Genomic DNA, 13,887 nt, shown 5'->3' on the forward strand with positions numbered 1-13,887 from the left:
CCCCGCCTTCATCTGATTGGTCGATATCTGATAGTTCCTACTTTCTGCCATAACCTTTGAATGGTTTGATATAGAGAGTCGTGGCTGGTTTCATCCTCTAAATGTCCAGGCCTGAAGAATCTACATGCAAGTCATACAAGCACTTCCACAAGGATGCGAGGGGCCGTTCATCACTGCTTGCAGCTTTAATTATTATTATCTTTAATTCCAAGATGTAATTTTCAATCAAAATCTCATTTGATTTCACTTGAAGACATATTAGTGTTGCACACTTGGACACAAAAATGGACGTCCAGGCGTGCATGGGTTTTTATTAAGAACTCTTTACTCTTTCTTTGTCTGAAAATACAAGAACACAAGCACATCAGCACCTTAACTGCTCACTGCAGGCTGTCACACATACATTTGATCATAAACATGTTGTGCAACTCAAGGTAGCTTGGCTGTCCAGTTATCAAGGCTAATGATAATTCTATTAAAGAATTATTAATAATTAATAAAGTTGACTATTTATCAAATTGTATTATCAAAAATGATAATTCTCGTAGGGGCACCACCGCCGGGGCCTTACTTCCGGTGGGATTCGATAACTAACAGCAGAAAATCAGTCTCATTATGATTTGAATTATCCTGCAGAACAGCAAATCTTACAGAATAACAGTGAAGGCGTGATATCCGAACACTAGGCTCTGCTTAAACAAATCAATTTGTGACCAAATCTTGCATGAAATAACACAACCACTCATAAAGAAATCAATCAGAATTTATTTACATACGGGTGTCAAAAGATGATAAACGCAACACCCAAATAAACCTGATGGCAGAAATGGCTTAAGTATCCATAAAACAATTAATTAACTAGAAAAACAACAATCAATAAAATGAAACATAAACGTTAAATGCATGGAATGAAAAAAAAGAAGAAATCAAGCAATAATAACGAAGATACAGAACATCTACAGTTCAACGGGGTTCCTGTGGTCTTTTAAAGATGGACGCGCCCTCTGGGCCACGTGCAATCGGACCGGATGGCGAACGCAGCATTTAAAACGTGCCTACGGCAGAAAACAACGACTACCAAATAATCAAACATGATAATGATAACAATGAGGATGTAATCTCAACTCTGAACACAGATTTAGCTCTGTAACACTCTTAAATTACTGATAACCCAGGTCTCACAATCTCACACACAGTTCTGAACACTCTTAAATCCTACTGATCACTGCTACGCGGGCTCACGTCTCCTCTGGGATCCGGAATCGGGACCCTGCGGGTTTGTTGACTGGGTTCGCGGTCCTGCTGGGGTTTCGCAGTCAGGCTATCGCGTCCCGTCCCTTCCCCTGAAACGGATTAGACAGCGGCGGGGCCGCCTCGTGCCGGGCCGTGGTTCCGGACCAAAACGGAGGCTCACACGCATTCCTAGGCGCGGCGGGGGGACCGGACTCTCCTTGCCGTGCTTCCCTCTCTGCGCCGGTCGCCGACGCGCGGCCGTCCGGGCCCCGGGAGAGCTCACGCCGGGCGAGACGCCGGCCGTCCGTCCCCGATCCCTGCGCCGGTTCGCAGACAGGGGCTCGGAGCGGGGAGGGGGGTTCAGTCTGAGCACTCAATCGCAGCTGTGTCCCGATCTGGTTGCCGGGAGCGCGTGGGCGTCGGAAGCTCGGATCTGCAGAAACTTAAAGAGGAACAGAGTTTAGTGAGAAATCGGAGCCTCCCGGGGGACCGCGGCTTCAACGGCCGGACCCCGCAGGGCCCGGTCCGGTGCGGGCCTCCTGCCTCCCCCCAGCCCGGGGGGAGAGAGAGGAGATGGGATCTTGGCCCAGAGCCAAACGATCCAGCTCGGATGAGAGGGTGATCGGAAGAGAAGAGAGAAAATCTCGGTGCAGCACGGAGTTTTGTATCTCTGCGCGCTGCGATGACGTCAGCGGTGCCTCGTTTGTGATTGGATGCGCGCCGCTTGTCAGGCGCCACCCCCCCCCCGCAAGGCATGCTGGGGGTGGTAGTTCAGGCAACGGCGCCATTTTATGAGGCACATTAAAGCGGAAAAGGGGGGTTCAAAGAAGCAGTACCATTTTGAGGTCTGGTTTTGCGCTCCGCTGCATCCGGCTCCCCCCCAGGGGGTGTCGCAAAACCCCAAGGAAGTCTGTTTTCCCTGGCAGAAACCCTGCTGGGTCCTTGTTTTGATCTCCGGCCATGCCGTGGGGGTCGTAAACGGACTATCTCGACCCAGGCCGAGATAACCAGGAGTTAGCAGCAGGAGGTCGCAGGACTTCAGGAAGAAGGGGCAAAGTCTGGTTTTACAGGTCCTCATAATCACAAAAATATACATTTATAAAAGTCCACATGATCACTGGGTGCGGCCCAACAAACATATCCATAAAATTTCATGTCTGTGTCCTGTCTACAATCTACAAAATAAACTTATATTCACAATATTCTGCACACTCACTCAACTTATATTTTAGCAAGCTACAGGTGGTTACACCGTTACCTTTTTCAGCTAATTACCGCTAGGTGGAGCACCGTTTCCGATGACCGGGTCATTAATTAAAGTGCAAACTCCGACAATAATCTTATATTTGCGTTACACACAGTCCATAACACGCACACATTCATTATACATCTGTGTCGCTACTTTTTATGCATCTTTACAGTCTTTTGCTCACCTGAAAATACAAGAACACAAGCACATCAGCACCTCAACTGCTCACTGCAGGCTGTCCGTTGGCTGAATGACGCAGCCGCCCGCACCTTGCTCAAAGGACCGTTGAGGACAACTAGCTCACTTATTTGACAGAATATGCCCACTACCTCTGACCACAAACAAGCAAGGTAGGCTGACCTTTTGGGTGGTTGAAATGTGAATTTTAACCAATGTCAGTCATCTCCACTTGCTCTGACTGCACAGGCATCACCATAAGTGTTATTTCCATTTACATGCCGGTAATTCACTGATTTTCTTTCCATCATTTCTTAAAGTGTACATAGAAAAACAACAACAACAAAACATTTCTGAGTTTCGGAGCATATATTTGTGGGTGTCTGAAATTGGTACTAACTCAAAGACATAACAGCCCTGTCTTTGTTTGGTGCTGAACATTGTGGATCCAGAGAACTGTTCAGATTTGCAGTGTACCGTGATGTCACAGACCCAGATAACACCAGAAGGATCTCGCTTCCCCACCACCTAATATCCCATCATGTAGCATCTCCTGTGAAGTACACAGCACTAGGATGTTACACCAGTTGTTTTTATATAAAAACACCCCGCTTGGAAGAAGGCGGTGGAGTCAAGATAATGATTCCTCCCCCTAAAAGCCCCGGTGACCAGAACAGAGATGTATAAAAATGAAGCTGTTTTACTGTATATGTCTTATTTTGAATAAAATACATTACAGCAATTTCATTTAGAGCTCAGCTTTTTTTAAATAGAGCATAATTTGTCATTTAAAAGGAGAAAAAAAGTTTGTCCAAAATGTGGTAAAAGTTTGATAGGGAAATTATAAGAAAATAAATGAAACAATGGAAACACAGAATAAATATAAACCATTTTCATTGGGATAGGTCCAATTAGGACAAGTCTTTGATCATTGTATTTTTAGACAGTCAGATACCACACTGGTACACGTGGCCACAGTCCTCTGAAGCAAAGTTTTCTTCCTTGAAGCAAACGTGGAGCTGCAGTGCCTTGAATGACAACTAGGCGTTCACTCCAGGAGAGAGTCATTCTTTAATGATCCAATGTTAAAAATGGTTGTAAGTCCAGTAGTGTTGTCCTCCATGAAGATAAATGTCTTCTTAGATGGTACAAAATTCCTCCTACACCTCTGCTTGAAGGAAGTATCTTCCAGAGACTAGCAATAAATAGGCTTAGGAATTGACGTCTATATTGAAGTCTATAATCAAAGTAACATATGCTGCTAAGCTTATCCCCGCCACCACCATGCTGGCACATGGTTCAAAGTTGCACAATGTTGTGCAGATGTTTTAGCTTATTCCCCCCATTATTTCATTCCATTTCAGAACTGTACAGAAAGGAATAAAAATAAAAGTCATTTGACTCATTCCTCAAAGTCTTTGAAAACTCTCCTCATTTTAGAAAGAATAATAAGAGTGTAATTGCATTCGTTGATTAACATTGTAACAAGATTACTTTTGCTGCTGCTGTCTGTCAGTTTATGCATTTGCTGTTGAAACTGCAAAATGTTGTCTATTATTATAAGTGTTATTTTTGCTTCTCCTCTAGCTGTTGTCCTGAATAAAAACAACTTTTTTTCCAGCTCATCCGTCACTTCCAGAATGTCCTCCAGGACATTCTTTATTGGTTCAATGAGAGTCTTGAATTCTTCATTCAGCATTTCAATAGCGTTCATCAGTTCTTTCATCGTCTTTGCCCTTTTTGTAGTAGCTTCCGAAACAGTCAAAGCTCCATTTAAGGATATAAGGACTGGTGCTATTAATGCTAAAAGTCCAATTGGCAGTGTAGCCATTTGTCCAACTCCTGCAAGAAACATTGCTCCAATCACAAGTACTCCCAAGAATATGCCAATTGCTCCAAATTGTCCCCCAATGGAGGCTTTATAATCATTTTCATTGTTTGCACGTGTAACTTTGCAAGATATTTTCCAGATCTCGTTTACAATGACCCTCATCCTCTTTCCATGTGTTTCGCACAGTCTGATGTACGAGCGAACATGTTCAGAAAGTCTTTTAAAAAGAACAGACAAATTATCTGGTAGTTCTTTGTCCATTGTTTTTTGGTGGTAAAGTATTTAGCTTCAACGGGTTCGATAGAAGATGACCGTGCCTCGGTCGGTTAGGGATTTGTTGTCAAGAGAATTTGAAGTGTCTGAAATTTGAAAAAGAAAAAAATCCATTAGCAGTTATCACATCTTCCTTTTTTAACAACTGTTTGCTTGTGTGCCATTAGTTAGTCCCATGATATGGTAAAAACCTTTATCCAACACATATATATGCATTTTAATCTCCAGCAGATGTAAGTTTTCTTAAAGTGTGTGTATGTGTGCGAGTGGGTGTGTCCTTCACTTCGACATTTTAATCAACATTTTTTATCAATATTTGGATTTCATATTCTGACAAAGACGACCAAAATAACCAAAGTGAAAGATGAAAGGACAAGACTGATAGAAAGGTTAACATGCTGACCACAGCACTGAGACTGCCCTTGTCAAGGTGTTCAATGACATTCACATAAAAACAGACTGTGAAAGAACCACACTGCTGGTATTATTGGACCTCAGCACAGCATTTGACACTGTTGATCATAGTATTGAACAGCGAATGGAGAATCGGTTCGGATTTTCTGGCACATTACTTGAATGGTTTGAGTCTTACTGAAAGACAGAGAATACTTTGTGTCAAATGGTAACTTTACATTGGAATCAAAAACAAAAATTACATGTGGTGTTCCCCAAGGTTCTATTTTAGGACCCCTTCCATTTAACATCTACATGCTTCCGCTACTCAAATAATAATAAACAACAAGATAAGTTACGCAGATGACACACAACCTTACATTACAATGTCACTAGGACACAGCTCATACAAGTGTTGAGTAGATGCATGGAACAAATCAATGAGTGGATGTACCATAATTTTCTTCAGTTGAACACAAACAAAACTGAAGTAGCTGTTTTTGGACCAAGAGAAGAGCGTTTAAGAGTCAGCACACAGCTTCAACTATTGCAGCCACAAACCACTGATAAGGTGTGAAACATAGTTATAGTCATGGACTCAGAGATGAACCTTCAGAGACACATTAAAGCAATTACAAAGTTGGCCTTCTATCACCTGAAGAACATCTGCGGAATCAAAAGGACTAATGTCTCAGCAATATCTTGAAAAACTCAATCATGTGTTTATCTTCAGTCGAATTGATTACTGCAATTGTGTCTTTATAGGTCTGTCTAAAAAGTCAATTGGGCAGCTACAGCTGATTCAAAATGCTCGGTCCCAGGTTTTCACTAGAAATAAGAAAGTGGATCATATCAGTCCAGTTCTGAGACGTTTACACTGGCTCCCTGTTCTCATCTGAGAACAGATTTTAAAATACTTCTGTTAGTTTATAAATCACTGAATGGTTTAGGACATAAAATACATCAGAAACGTGTTGCCATATCAACCATCCAGACCCTCAGGTCTTCTGGTTCAGTCTTTTGCTCTGTTTCCCCACAATCAGAACTAAACATGGAGAAGTAACATTCAGATTTTATGCTCCACAGATCTGGAACAAACCAGAAAATTGCAGGATGCTGAAACCCCCAACTTTTCTTTACTCTGCCACTGCACTGAAACTTTTTTTGTGCTTGTTCCTGATATGTGCTATACAAATAAACTTGCTTTGCCTTGCCCTACAATGCCTTACTTGCCTTACGATCACTGATCCTAACACTACAACTCCCAGCATTCCTCAGTTGTCCTCATCATGGATTGCACCTGTACCCTCCTCACCTTCATCAGTCTCACCTGGTATAATGTCTACTTATGCTCTGCACAAACCCCAGCTCTCTGTGTAGTATTGTCAGGTCTGTGTTTATTGTAAGTTGAGGCTACACCTGTGTCTCTGTGTGCATCCTAATGCGCTGTGATTTATTATTAAACCTTAGTTGAGTCATGTCTGCGCTTGTGTCTGCCTGCTGCTTGAAAACCTGATGGCGTGTGTGTATGAATGTGTGCATGTGGTTTTTAAGTTTAGAAAAACTTGGTTTTAACAGACAAAGGGTTAGGTTTAGGTCTTGTTAAAGCAGCACTATGTAACTTTTCCACCTTAATCTAATGAGCTCCCGCTCTACAACTCTGTCCATTTGACCAGAGAAATGAGAGCTGGTGGTGGGATAGTAATGTATATTCGAAAGGATTATGATTATATAAATAGAGCGGACCTGTCACTGAGCTCTGGCGGTGTTGAATCTTACTTTTTGGAAATTATATTGCCAAATGGAGGGAGGAAAATTGTTGTCGGCTGTGTCTACAGACCACCCGACACAGACATAGATAACTTTAATGAGAGCCTGACGACTACTCTAGATCAAATAAATAAAGAGGGTAAGATGTGCTACATTCTTGGAGATTATAATATTAATCTCTTTAAGAATGAAGTACATCCTCCTACTCAGAATTTCCTAAACACCTTATATGTCAACTACTTTTATCCAGTGATTCACAAACCAACCAGGGTGACTGACAAGTCTGCCACTTTAATAGACAACATCCTAACAAATGAAGTGAATAAAGTGATCCATGCAGGTATTGTTTGTACAGATATCTCTGACCAATATCCCCATTTTCCAATTTACCCTCCTTGATGAACAAAGCAAACAGGATGAGGACAAAATGACTTACCGGAAATACAATCCAAAGAATAAGGCAAAATTCAAAACTCAACTTGAAACTATATCATGGGAGACTGTCTACATGCAAACTGATGCAAACAGAGCATATCAGGGGCCGGATTCTCCAATAGTGGGGTCGTTTAAGGCTCAGTCATTTCAAATTGGTGTTAAAGTTTGGTTTTCACTTCTAAGTTGAAGTTTAGAGTCTATAGAACAATTTGAGTCCGAGTGTCAAACACATAGATAAAAAATGGCCTCTAGGGGGCGCCGTAAAATATGTAAACTGCTACAACTTTTGATTAGATTATCCAATTTTAACATATGAGGCATGTATGAATTCAGAATTAAAAGGAGAAACAGGTATACCAAGCATTTGGTGACCAGATTAAAAATAAATACACTTTTAGCCCAATATATTAAATGGACACAAGCAAAATTGTGCTTTTTTTGAAGATAAAGTCTGGGAATGTCCTCAAAGTTGCTATGAAACATGATTTTTAAAGTTATTGTAAATAAAGGCTGTGTAATTAACTCAACTGGATTTAAGATTTTTGTTCAGAATATCCCTATAGCACCAAGATAGCTAGGATACCCATACACAAATATGGCTGCATATAACCTACGTGATATGAAGCACCCAAATTGCAGGCCTTTTGTTATTGTTGCACTTCTTAATTGTTTTACTGTTTTCATCCATATAGATAATACTGTGATTTTTCAAAAATAAGGTTATGGTAGAGTTAGGGTTAGGGTTAGGGTTAGGGTTAGAGTCCTACTTCGACAAGGTCTTCTGCCCAAGAGTTCAACGTGACTTGAAAAGATCAACACGAGTGGACATTGTCTGGGACCAGTATCGTGCTTTGGAATCAAAGGAGGAACAAGAGAAAAACGAGGATCAGGCATCCGACAACGCATCTCTGGCACTGCCAAAGTCCCAAGAGATTGGCAGGCATTTCTGGCAAATGGAGATAATAAGACAGAACTGTTTTCATTCCTGTCAACTGCGCTCGTAACAAATGGACAGTTCCCAGATGACAAAGATGTCTTCATAACAGCAGATGATTGCGTCCACCATGTTGGAAACAATCCTCCAATGGATTGCTGTGACCAAGAGGAAGCTGACTCTCGTGTCCTAGTGCATCTTCTCCATGCCCTCCAAACAGCATCCGTTGGGATGGTCTATACTGGAGACACAGATGATGTCGTAATCCTGCTGACTAATTTCCATCATATCAAGGCTTTGAATGCAACTGCAGAAATCTGGATCTGCTTCAAAACTGGAAAGACATCAAGAATGATTTACCTGAACACTCTTGCCACAAAACTGGGCACAGAAACATGTAAAGCCATGGCTTTCTTCCACGCATTCACTGGATCAGACAACACATCTTCTTTCAAGTTCAGGGGTAAGCGATCCTGCTGCAAATTGATGCATGAAGTTCCACACTTGACAGAGGAGTTCGCAACTATCGTTGAGACTCCATTCCAAACCTCTCCAAGGCTGAAAGAAGTTGCAATAAACTTTGTCTGTAGGCTGGACTCCAGTGAATCAAATGAGGACAATGATGTTGATCTTCTTCGAATGAGACTATTCTCACAGAACACAAGGGATGTTGAAAGAATCCCCCCAACAATGGATGCTTTGGATCTACATCTCAAAAGGAGTGTCTTCCAAGAAAGCAACTGGACGACAGCCCACATGTAAGTATGCACCTGTATGGATTTGAGTATTGTACTATATAATCACAAAAGAAATAATGCATTTATTTATTCATTCATTTAGGTCCACAATGCCTGTCAACAACTCCACTGACCATGTGTGGAAAGAAGAGGACAGCAAACTTCTTCCCATTTGGACTACGCTACCACTTGCAAAAGACGTATTCCAACTAGATGTGAAGTGCGATTGTACAAGTACTTGTACAAGTCGACCTGACAGTTCTCGGTGCAAGTGCATGAAGGCAAAGTTAAAGTGTACACGTCTGTGCAAGTGGCACAGTGCACATGTCAGAACTTCTAAGACTGACATAGAATAAATTGGTTGGTTGGTTGGTTGGTTGGTTGGTTGGTTGGTTGATTGATTGATTGATTGATTGATTGATTGATTGATTGATTGATTGATTGATTGATTGATTGATTGATTGAAAAAAGTTGGGACTCCTGATCCTAAATCCACAAAGATTATGGCTGTTACTACATTTTGGGCATAGAATAGAAGAGTGAGGAGAATTTCGATTTCAGTTTAATCGCCACACAGTATTGACTTAATGAAATAACATTAAAAAGTAAAATTCCTTAGCAACTGTGAGGATATTTTCAGACTTTATCTTTAAAAAAGCATAATTTCGCTTGTGTCCATTTAATATATTGGGCTAAAAGTGTATTTATTTTTAATCTGGTCGCCAAATGCTTGGTATACCAGTTTCTCCTTTTAATTCTGAATCCATGCATACCTCATATGTTAAATTTGGTTAATCTAATCAAAAGTTGTTGCAGTTTACATATTTTGCGGCGCCCCCTAGGGGCCATTTTTTATCTGTGTGTTTGACACTCGGACTCAAATTGTTCTATAGACCCTAAACTTCAACTTAGAAGTGAAAACCAAACTTTAACACCAATTTGAAATGACTGAGAAAAATTACATATGCATCCAACCCCACTACAATATCTTCTTAAGAAAATCTTAAGAAATGTCTTAAGATCTAAAATTAAGAAGTTCGTAAGAAAGTTCTTAAGTGCAATTCCTCAATATTTTCTTAAGAACCATCTTAAGAACTGTCATTTCTTACGAATTTCTTATTTTTCTACTTAAGAACTTCTTAAAATATGGCTGTTTTTGAAATCACTCAAATCAATTCAGCAGCCGCTCCAGCAGACCGTTCAGCAGTAGCAGCCAAGTATCCCAGAATGCATTTCGCACCAAAACGACAGCGGGAGCCGAGAGCTAAAAGCAGGCTAAAAGCTGTTTTAATTTCCGCTGTAGCGCTGTTAATATGCCACTTTATTAAGTTTTGATATTTTTTCAGATGCCAAAGTCCCCCTTAAGATCCCCAACCTGGCCTCAGTTTATCCAAATAACGCCTGTTGAGAAATTTGCTCCGACGTTTTCGGGGATGAGAAGAGCCGGCGGCTGCGGGAGCAGCATTAGCTCACGGCCGGGGGGAGAGACGTGATCGCCGGGTAAAACCGCGCTGTCGTCCTGGGGAGAAACTGATCCAATGAACTGACCTGCAGCTCTGTGGAGAATTGTCGCTGGCTGAAATAAATCATTTAGGAAGATAAATGTTGGTTTAATAGATGAAATCTAACAGTTGTAGCTTCCATATTAGTTTGTCTGAATATAAAGTGGAGCTTCATGTTTTTACTGGAGCCCCAGAACCAGCGCTGCTGCTCTGTCTGAACATCAGAGCCGTCGCAATTTTAATAAAAGGTATTAAAATGAACATATCAGTCTATTGAATTTTATTTTGTTTTATTAAGCTACATATGTTTGGGTTTTTATTTAGTGCACCTCTACGTACTTGGTATGAAAAAATTATATGTATTATTCATTTCATTATATTATTATTATTTTTATTAATTTCATTATATTTAGTCGATTCACCTGAAGCGAGACTTCACTACACCAATGCATCGCTCCACAATATTGCAGATCTTTGTTTGTGCATGTGCAAATGTGTTGATAAAGGTGATATTAGAGTCTCACCTTTTCACAGACGAAATCTTAAGACAGGTCAAGGTTGTCTTAAGTTAAGAAAAAAGTTAAGAACAAATTTAAGAACTTTTATTTCAAGAATACCATTTCTTCTTAAGTTTTTTCTTAAGAAGAAACTTAAGAAGAAAGTTAAGAAAATACTTAAGAACTTTTTTGGAGAATACGACTTAAGAATTTTTTCTTCTTAAGACAGAACTTAAGAAAAAAATGGCACTTAAGAAGATTTTTTTTTCTTAAGAATGTTTTGAGAATACGGCCCCAGGTCTTTATCCAGTCCTTTAATTCCGTTTTCCACAAATGTTTTCCATTAATTACTGCCAAGAACAGTGAAAGGCAGGAATCTTGCAAACCATGGTTTACCCCTGGATTGCAAAAATCCTCCAGGAAGAAAAACAAACTGTATAAAATGTTTATTTCTGATCCCACATCGGAGAATCAAACAAAATAAAAACGATACAGAAATAAATTCAACCATCTCCTCCGAGCGGTCAAGAAGAAACATTACAGTGATAAATTCAAGGCCTCTGCAAACAATATCAAGGAAACATGGTCAGTCATTAACCAGCTACTCTGTCGAAAGAAAGCCAGAGCCAAGTTCCCACATCACTTCTATGATGGAGGGAAAACCATCACCGATTCTCACAAAATAGCCTGTTCAACCATTTTTTTTGTTAATGTTGGTCCCTCCCTCAGTAAAAAAATAGCAAAAAGAGATGGAAGTCCACTGGACTACATTGATGGGTCTTACCCTGTTTTTGATCATTTTGACTGCCCTGATTCTCAGGAAGTACTAGACATCATAGGAAAATTGAAGCCAACTGCAGCAGGACATGATGAGATCCGAACAACACTCATAAAAGAGGTAAAAACAACAATCATTGATCCACTAACTTATATATGCTCCATCTCACTGGCAACTGGTAATGTACCAAATGACCTTAAAATAGCCAAAGTCGTCCCCATCTTTAAATCTGAGGATCCAATTTATTTTACAAACTATCGTCCAATATCAATATTACCATCGTTTTCAAAGATTCTAGAAAAACTTGTATACAAAAGAATGCTTCAACATATAAACAATAACAACATACTCTACAATCACCAATATGGCTTCCGTAAAAAACACTCTGCCTATATGGCTTTACTTGACCTCACTGACAAAATATCCACCGCATTGGAAAATAAGGAATTTGCACTGGGAATTTTCCTAGATCTTTCCAAGGCTTTCGATACTGTAAATTACACTGTACTACTGTCAAAGCTGAAAAGATATGGTTTTCAAGGCACCGTCTTTGATTGGTTACAAAACTACATTACTGATAGACAGCAATATGTCACTGTTAAGAACACTGAATCCTGCAGAGCAACATTATCTTGTGGAGTGGCACAAGGATCAATACTTGGGCCCTTGTTATTCCTAATTTATATTAATGATTTACCTGCAGTATCACGTACCATGTTTTCCATTCTGTTCGCTGACGACACAAATGTCATCCTTTCACATAAAAACTTCAAAACCCTCGTTAATGAAGCCAATCAAGGTCTTATTTTATTGAGCAAGTGGTTCCAACTTAATAAATTATCGTTAAATATTAAAAAAACTAAGTTCATAATATTTGCAGGAAAGAAGAAATACAACCCTGGGGAAGCTAGGATCTCCATTGAGGGTAATGAAATCAGTAAAGTTGCTTCCACACCATTCCTGGGAGTAATGGTTGACGAGAAGTATTGCTGGAAAGAACACATTGACACGATAACAAAAAAGGTTGCGAAATCAGTGGGCATCATCAAGAAAATTAGTAGACTTCTAAATAGAGCCTGCTTAAAAACCTTATATTACAGTTTAATATATCCATATCTAACCTATTGTAATATTGTGTGGGCTAGTACCTATCCTTCCTACCTCCAAAAACTACATGTACTACAAAAAAGGTTTGTCAGATTGGCAACAAAATCTGCCCCATTGGATCCCTCTGCACCTCTATTCACAACCCTCAATATACTAACCATTCTCAATATAAACATCCTTCAAACTTGTATTTTCATCTATAAAACAAAATACCAGAATTCTGAACTACCTGAACATTTCCAGCAATACTTCCAGTCTAACTCTAGTTTTCATTCATACCAGACTAGACAATCCAACCAGCTGCATGTCCCACTATACAGTACCACCAGGGGTCAGTTCTCCTTAAAATACAAAGGTGTCTCCCTATGGAATGCCCATTCCCATCTAATGACCAACTCATCCTCTCTGTCCACCTACAAAAGAAGTGTAATGAATAAATTAATTACCCAAGTAAGAAACTAAAGGAAGATACCATTGATATGATGATTATGCCTTACCTGTGTTGCTTTGCCAATCTTTTGTCTCGTTCTCTCTGTTTTAGTATTCACTTTTATTGTATTAGTATTTTAACATTCTGCAGTTATTTTTATTTACTCTGCTTGTTGATTGTTTTTTTCTTGTTTGTCTTTTGCTGTTTATTTTGTTTTTGTTTCTGTTCTAGTTTTACTTTCTAATAATAAACAAGTCATGTAATATCCTATAAATGGCGAGGTCCTTGCATAAGCCCCCCTAGGGTTTCTGTCCTCACGTGCACAACTACTACCTGTTATCTTTCCTCTGGAAATGAATTATCATGTCATGTTTATGTATACATTCATGTTGTGCAAATTAAATAAATAAAAATAAATAAAAATATTTCATCATCATCATTGTGATGGTACATCAACTTCCAACAGGTTTAATGAACCTCTGTCATGGTCTGAGGGGTCTGTATCTCCTTCACTGGCACTATGTAACTTTGAGGAGCATGG

The sequence above is a fragment of the Cololabis saira genome, chromosome 7 (genome assembly GCF_033807715.1).
Source record: "Cololabis saira isolate AMF1-May2022 chromosome 7, fColSai1.1, whole genome shotgun sequence".
In the NCBI taxonomy this organism is placed as follows: Eukaryota; Metazoa; Chordata; class Actinopteri; order Beloniformes; family Belonidae; genus Cololabis; species Cololabis saira.